At 43.0% G+C, this 8,316-nt stretch overlaps 1 pseudogene; it reads left to right on the top strand.

Annotated features, from left to right (window-relative positions):
* Positions 1-322: 322 nt before the first annotated feature.
* Positions 323-7,179, top strand: LOC119278911 (annotated as a pseudogene).
* Positions 7,180-8,316: the final 1,137 nt, after the last annotated feature.

Below are 8,316 nucleotides of genomic sequence, written 5' to 3'. Positions count from 1 at the left end.
CCATTATTTTTGGCAGACCCTTCTTGAATACTATTAGTGCTAAGATTAATTGTGAAAAGAATATTGTCACAGTTGGCATAGATGGTATGTCTCATGAGTTTAATTTCTCTAAGTTTAGTAGACAACCTCGTGAAAGGGAACCACCTAGTAAGGATGAAATTATTGGTCTTGCTTCCATTACTGTCACCGAGCCACAGTCTTCATTCGACAACACCAGGTGTGTCCTGTTTCCTCTCTTGTTATTTACATCTTTGGTTTAGCTCAAGCACAGCCATTAACACCACCCACTAGTTTGCAGTGCAACCTATATCCGTCACACAAAATGGAGGCGACGTCTATCAGCATTGGTAAGTCCGTACTGAGCGGGGTGCTCAGATACACCCAGTCGGCTATGGCCGAGGAGGTGGCTCTGCAGCTTGGTATGCAGCGCGACCACTGCTTCATTTCGGACGAGCTCGAGATGATGCAGTCGTTCCTGATGGCTGCGCACGAGGAGCGAGACGACAATAAGGTGGTCAGGACTTGGGTGAAACAAGTCCGCGATGTGTCCTACGCCGTTGAGGACTATCTCCATGATTTCGGTGTTCGGCTTCAGAAGCAGTCTTGGTGGCGCATCCCTCGCACGCTTCTAGACCGGCGTTGTGTGGCGAAGCAGATGAAGGAGCTCAGAATCAAGGTGGAGGATGTCAGCCAGAGGAACCAACGGTACCACCTCATCAAGGGTTCTACCTCCAAGCCTACCTCCATTGTCGGGCAGCCTACCGTCTCCAGTACAACGATGTCGGCTGCTGATGATGCAAGGCTACTGCGGCAGAAAGCAAAAATGGATCTTGTCAAGTTGATCAATTGCAAGGATGATGCACTTCAAGTGATAGCGTTGTGGGGCACAAGTAGTAGTGATCTGGGGGAAATATCCATCATTCGAAGTGCCTATGAAGATCCCATGATACACAAGAATTTTGATTGCTGTGCTTGGATCACATTGATGTGCCCTTTCAATGAGACAGATTTCATTCGAAGCATCATTAGGCAAATTTATGTTAATTCTCTTCAAGAAACAGGAGAAGAAGGAAAATCCGCTATTGGGGCCCATGTTTTGAGGATGATGGCGATGATGAAATAATATGGTTTGGCTCATGAGTTCAAGAGATATTTGAATTTCAAGAGTTACCTAATTGTACTCAATGGCATACACACCATTGAAGAGTGGGATTGCATTAAAACATGTTTCCCAAGCAACAAGAAAGGAAGTCGAATCATAGTATCCACTGAGAAAGTTGAAGTTGCAAGCTTATGCATAGGAGCAGAGGATGAAGCTCTCGTGCATAAGAAGTTATTTGTTGATCGATCTCTTTATGCTTTCTACAGTAAGGTAATTTCGATGTCCTAAAAATTGTCAAATTAATGCTCCTCCTGTTAAGTTTGTTTAGTGCCGCAACTAATGGTTGACATAATCAACTAGCTTGGATTGTGTTTTCCTGAAAGTTTTAGGTTAATAGCCATTCTACTTAGTTTAATTAAAAAAATATTTTTTCTTTTTCATGGGAAAGAATTTGTAGGATTTATGTACATTTTACTTACGCTACTACTGAGATATATAGTAACCTTGATTTATCAAGGTCAATGTGCATAAACGACTCCTTGTGGTATTTATACATCTCCCCCTCCACCCTCCATCATCTGTTTGCATTGCATGTTGTCTGCCTTAGCCTTAGATCCAATCTTGATGATGCAAATAATTCTAGTGGTTACTCTAGCTCAGGTCCTTGACACGTACTCGTTAGTTTTCTAGCTCAGGTCCTTGACTCTCATGTGGAGTTATTTGGCTTCCTATAATTATCTAGGGGTCATTTGTCAGCAACCAGCAATGAATTATATCCTCTCCATTTTTGACACCAATGAAAGGTTCCCAACCACTTGAACTCTTAACATTGTTTCAAGTAATCAATGATGGAAAATCCAAGTACCTATCTAACTTGTAAACTGTTTCGTATCATAATATTTTGTTTGATATTTTACATGTTGAAGTATTGTGCCCAACATCATATCCAACAACTTCCCTACATGTATATATATACTCCCGATATACTTTATTTTATTTTTTGTCCTACCTAACATACTACATGATTTATTAGAGATTTTCATATCTTTTTGGAACATAATTATTATATGAAAAATTACAAAAAACTTAAAAGAGGATAAAATATTATCATGTGAAAACGAAGGCAACACCTAATCATTAATTGTGTGCTTGTGTTTAGGTTTCTCAGGAGGGAAGCAATTCGGAGGAAAAAAGGTCCACCTCATATGTAACCCCTAGCGTTGTTAACAACTCTGCGCACAAGAATATCCTCACACGTATGGAGACAATGGCTACTCTAGAGGAATCTCGCCTCATCGGGAGAGGGAATGAAAAGGAGGAAATCATCAGACTAATCTCAAATAAAGATCCCCAGCAATTTCATGTGTTCTCCTTGTGGGGAATGGGTGGTATTGGAAAAACAACACTAGTGAGTGACATCTATCAAAGCCAAGAGATTAGTAGCATGTTTGATAAGCGTGCTTGTGTCACAGTCATGCGCCCTTTCAACTCAGCAGCACTCCTTGAGAGCTTAATTATGCAATTCAGAGATAAGAATGAAGATACAGAAGAGATAGATTTAAGGAGATGTTTAGAAGGAAAGATATATTTGCTTGTTCTTGATGATCTATGGTCCATAGGAGAGTGGGATGCTATAAAACAATATTTGCCAGAAACGGTAGCAAGCTGCATAATAGTCACCACAAGGGAAGAGAATATAGCGAAGCACTGCTCCAAGGATGAAAGAAATATATACCCTCTTCACCATCTGGGCCTGATGACGCATGTACCCTCTTCACCAAAAAGGTAAAAATGGAGTAGTGTGCTCAATTAGTTGTTCTGTTAATCCTCTCCCTCTTATTTCTGTTACTGCTTCAAACTTCACAAGCAATATCTTTGTGAATACATATAACAGAATTATAAAATCAACTTGCTTGGCCTTTGTGCACTAGAAAATTCGAATTGCCATTCGGTAGAAATCTCGCTCAATAGCTTGAATGATACATATAAATACAAAGGACTACAGAATACACAAACTATGATTACAATAAGGTGGAGACATGATAATCTGTGTAGTTATAGTTAGGTCCAACCAAATAATTTGTGGATTTTGTAACTGTCAAAGTGAAGTAGGATATCCCTGTTTAGGCACAAATAAAGGTTCACCCTATTTTTATAAGATACAAAGGGGTGTGTATAGGATTTTTTCCTCGCTATTAAAGTTATTGCATGGCCACCTTTTTCTTGTGGATTTATTTTTTTAGCATTTTTATCCACCCAGATGTACTGCAATTAAACACATGCTTCAATATTCATGGCAGAATATTCAATTTGCTCATAAGAATCTTTAGCCACTCACCAGCTTTGTCTTTGGTTCAGTCCTCTTTAAATCAAGTCACTCAGTTCTTCCAGATTTCTATATGATAGGTTAATTTTTTTTTAAAAAGGGGGAAGACCCCCGGCCTCTGCATTAGGACGATGCATGCAGCCACAAAAAAACATTTAACTTCTTTGAGCTGAAAGTTATGATAAGTTAATGTAGCAAACTCAATTTAAATAACATGATATGTTAATGTGGATAAGGTTGTTAGCTACATGACCGGGTGCGTGGGTGTGTGTTGGGTCTGGCTATTTAAGCCATTGTAAGCTGCTTTGTTTCAGCGAGTCGAGTGCAGCGTGAGAGCCAGGGAGAGAGATGTAGCCTCTGGGAGTGTATGTGCACTCACCATATGGCGGCCTCCGTGTATGTTTTCCAATTTGAGCTGAAAGAAAAAAATGCCGTGTATGCGGCGAGGTGTTTGTCGCCGAGGTGTATGTCGCCGCAAATACTCTTGTCTCGAGCTTGTCTCTTCCATCCGGTGTTCGTGTCACCGGAGGGCTGCTCGGCGTGTGTTGCCGGAGGGTTTGTCCCAACACAAAAAACTCACAGCCAACCGCCGTCTTGAGCCAAAGCCTCACAACCATCCCTCCGCCCTCAAGGCTAGAGCAAACGGACATCACCACTGCAGCACGCCCTGCTGAATGCGCTACAAGCTCACCATGAAGGGATGTTGCCTCGTTGCCCAATGCTTGCCACACCCCTCCCTGGTTTACCAGATCCAAAAGGATCCAGATCCAGGGGCAGGAGTGTTAGCATCGGTCAACTGTGTTGGCCATGCTTCTCCCTCTATAGCCTAGTTATCTTTCTCCTTTATTGAATAGCAGGTGAGGGAGAGGCATGCTGAGACGTGTGAAATAGGAGGCGCCAGATGTGCCAGACTCCATGTGTATGCCTCCACAACTTGTTGCTGGAGGAGTTGCTACTATGAGAAAAATAGCAAAGGAAGGCAACCCAATTGAAAGGTGGTTGGAAATAGCTGGTGCTTGCGTGCTCTGTTCTTAGCCATCCGGTGCCTACAACCTGCTTGTTCTATTATTTCTTCCGCTGTGTCCACCAACATCAAGTCCGCTGCTGTGTCCAGCGGCAAAGGGAGGACGAAGGAGACTTGGTGTCCATCATGGAGAACACAATGCGACAGCAGGTGGGCGAGAGGTGTAGAATGGAGCCCTAAACCTAGTGAAGCGAGTCCGACCTGAGTCGCCCACATTAAACTAGGAGCAACGCATGGACCGAATTGTTTTCTAAGAAATCCAATAGTTCACTCTTTATTGGGTATTTTTGTTGTTATGGTGCTCTCCTTGAATGCCTCCACAATTATTCTGTGCACATGCATAAAAAAACTCCGCTGGATGAGTCATTAAGGTGTTAAGATTGAGGAACCATATTATTTTCTAATAGGAGAACCGTAAAAGAGCTGCTCATGTAGTAACCACATTCAGGTGTTCTGATTATGACAAATATGCACCATTAACTAAGAGGCCCAATCATATCAAGTTAATGCCTACTTCTGTAGCTATGTGAGGTAATTGATGTCCAATGAAATCAGTAGCAAGAATACTATTAGCACTGAGGCGAGGTGTAGCTGTAGAAGTTCGAAGCATGATGGGAAATGGCATTGTTTTGATTTGCATTTTTGCGTGCAATGCAGGTAGGAATGAGCGAGACGTTGGGTTATTATACTATGGGCATGTTGCTAGGTGGGAGGAAAATCTTTCTAGGAACAGAAATGAAGATATACTTAATAACAAAATGGATGATGGAGAAACTTATTATCCAACAAGAAGCAGCATTGTCTCACTTTTACATCTTTGTAGTACATATTCCTATATGAAAAATGTTCTAGACAATGGTGCATATATGCTTTCTTTCTTGCTGTACTAAATGACTTGATTGATATGGATTTCAGGTATTTAAGGAGACCGTAAGTTTGGATGAGCTATATCCAGAGTTGGTTGAACCAGCAAAACTGATATTGAAGAAGTGCAGAGGGCTTCCCCTTGCACTAGTCATCATAGGTGGCTTCTTAGCAAACCAACCAAAAACTGCTTTTGAATGGAGAAAAATGAATGAGCATATCAGTGCTGAGTTGGAGTTGAATCCAGAGCTTGAGACCATAAAAGCAATCCTTATGAAAAGCTATGATGGTTTACCCTATTACCTCAAGGCTTGTTTCTTGTATCTGGCCATCTTTCCTGAAGACCAGCAGATTGCACGGAGACGCTTAGTGCGTCGTTGGATTGCGGAGAGTTACCCAAGTGAGGTACATGGCAAGTCTGTGGAGGAAGTATTGGACTCTTACTTCATGGAACTTATAAGCAGGAGCATGATCCTGCCATCTCAATAGCCAGTTCATAGTAGGAAAGGAATTGACTCCTGCCACGTCCATGATCTCATTCGTGAAATTGCCATCTCAAAGTCTATGGAGGAAAACCTTGTTTTCACATTGGAGGAAGGGTGCAACTTAAATAACCAAGGCACAGTGCGTCATCTTGCTGTAAGCAGCAACTGGAAGGGAGATCAGTGTGAGTTTGGGAATATAGTAGACCTGTCCCATGTACTATCATTGACAGTGTTCGGAAATTGGAGATCGTTTTACATTTCTGATAAGATGAGGTTACTACGAGTGCTGGATTTGGAAGGCGAGTGGGATCTTGTTGATCATCACCTTCAGCACATTGGGAAGCTTGTACATGTGAGATATCTTTCTCTAAGGGGACATGCTGATATACATCACCTGCCAAATTCGTTGGGGAACCTGAGACAACTCCAGACACTAGATATTTCTGGCACGAGCATAGTGAAGCTACCAAGGGCCATCATCAAACTTGTGAAGATGCAACGCATTCTTGCTAGTGGCAGACAATGGACTTCAGATGGTGTTGAAATGCCAAGAGGAATTTGGAAACTGAAGTCCCTGCACACACTGCGTACCGTGGACATCTCAGTGGGAAAGGCTGTTCTAAAAGATATAAAAAGGTTGACCCGGTTACACAAGTTAGGGTTGAGAGGCATCAACAAGAGAAACGGTCAAGAGTTGTGTTCAGCAATTGTGCGTCTCAGCAGCCTGGAGTCCTTGTCACTGCGCTCACACGGAGAGGCAGGTTTATCAGGCTGCTTGGATGGCCTGTCCTCACCTCCAGAAAACCTGCAGAGCCTCAAGTTGATAGGCAAGCTCGTTAAACTGCCGGAGTGGATCCAGAGACTCAAAAATCTCGTTAAGCTGGAGCTAGAGTGGTCGAGCATAACGGAGCATGATGCGGCCATACAAGTTCTTGGGAACCTAGAAAACCTGGCCACCCTACATCTATTGGATGGCTCATTCGTTGGTGAAGAGGTTCATTTCAGTTTCCGGCGGGAGGCATTCCCGAGGCTGAAGGTGCTGCAGCTGCATATGATAGAAAACATCAAGTCGGTGGGATTTGAAGAAGGAGCAGCCCCTAAGCTTGAGTTGCTGCAGTATTGTGGTTGGAGCAGTGACATCAGGGTTGGGCTGTTCTCTGGGTTACTATACCTCCCAAGCCTCAAGGAATTTATGCTGTATTGGGGGAACTGGGAGAAGACTGAGTTCGTGGAGCACTTGGGAGGTCAGCTGGCGGAGAACATAAATGGGCCAGTTTTGAAGAGTTGGGACGGAAAGTAGCTATATAGTTGTATTCAACTCCCCTTTCATCCATCTTTATATTCACGTAGTACGATTGAGTTGATGTAAGATGCACGGTGGTACGCTAGCAAATGGCATTCGTCGTTTTGTTTATCCATCACGACTCATTTGATTTCTATGTCTGTTTGCGTGAGCGCAGTTCAGCCAACAATAAATTTTCGTGTAGGTGATGTTTTAGGAAACGGGGCAGGTGCTGACAAACTGTCTCCCATCGCTAGCTATATTGATTAACAACAGGTTTCAATCGATTGCAGTACTGGTGTTTGGGATTTGGGAGCAACTAATAGTGAGTGTGAGAATTGGAGATGATCATGTTTTTGTCTGTCCACCCTAATTTCAGGTTGGCACGGTCAGCATTTTCAACATTGAGATAAATGTTCCTCAGCTTGACGAGTTGTACTGCATGTCATAGGCAGGCAGGCTGCGAGAAGATGACAGCGGCATCACCAGGAGGTGTGGAAGGAAGGAAGACATGTTCCTGTTGGTAGCTAGCCTAGCTACATGTATGAGTATGAGTATGACTTGACTGACCCAAAGTGCTCAAGACCTCTGCTCTGCTCTGCCGATGAAGATGAGGGATACCACTTGTGAATTGTGATCACTGACAAGGGCCTAGACTACTGAAGCCCAAGACATGGAAACTACGTATGAAGCAGCAGCAGTCAGGCAAGAGATTTGATTATATGCCATGCATAGGCAATCACTGTATTTTGAGCTGTCTTCTGCTAGTGTTGATTTGTGCACGGCTCCTCCTTTGCGGAACTGTTTCCGCGGATGCAGCCTGGCTAGAGCAGAGATCATGCATGTTTGGATAAAGTATGTATTGTCGTGCTTTCATTTACCAACAACATTCATATGCCAAGGATTTAGGTATGTCACTTTATTTTCCTGTTCCAAATAGTGTACCAAGTTATGGCATGAATGTGTGTGATCTCTTCCTCCGACTTGGAACACACTAGTAGCCTGTAGTTCAGAGAGACGATGACCTTCATGTATCTCCTTGAGTATGGTTTCAGTCAGAGCAAGCATTTACGGAACCAGCTGAAACTCGTACTCACGGTTGTGTGCCATACATGTATTCTCAGACAGTATATATCATGCAGCTGCATCTTGGACTTGCTGGTCCAGGATGTTTTTACCTCCAGATAGCCTTTCGATGCTGTGTTCGGCAAATTTCGTAATTAATTTCCGAAG

The sequence above is a fragment of the Triticum dicoccoides genome, chromosome 3B (genome assembly GCF_002162155.2).
Source record: "Triticum dicoccoides isolate Atlit2015 ecotype Zavitan chromosome 3B, WEW_v2.0, whole genome shotgun sequence".
NCBI lineage: Eukaryota > Viridiplantae > Streptophyta > Magnoliopsida > Poales > Poaceae > Triticum > Triticum dicoccoides.
The sequence above is the reverse complement of the archived record's forward strand: the minus strand, read 5'-3'. Positions and strand labels throughout refer to the sequence as shown.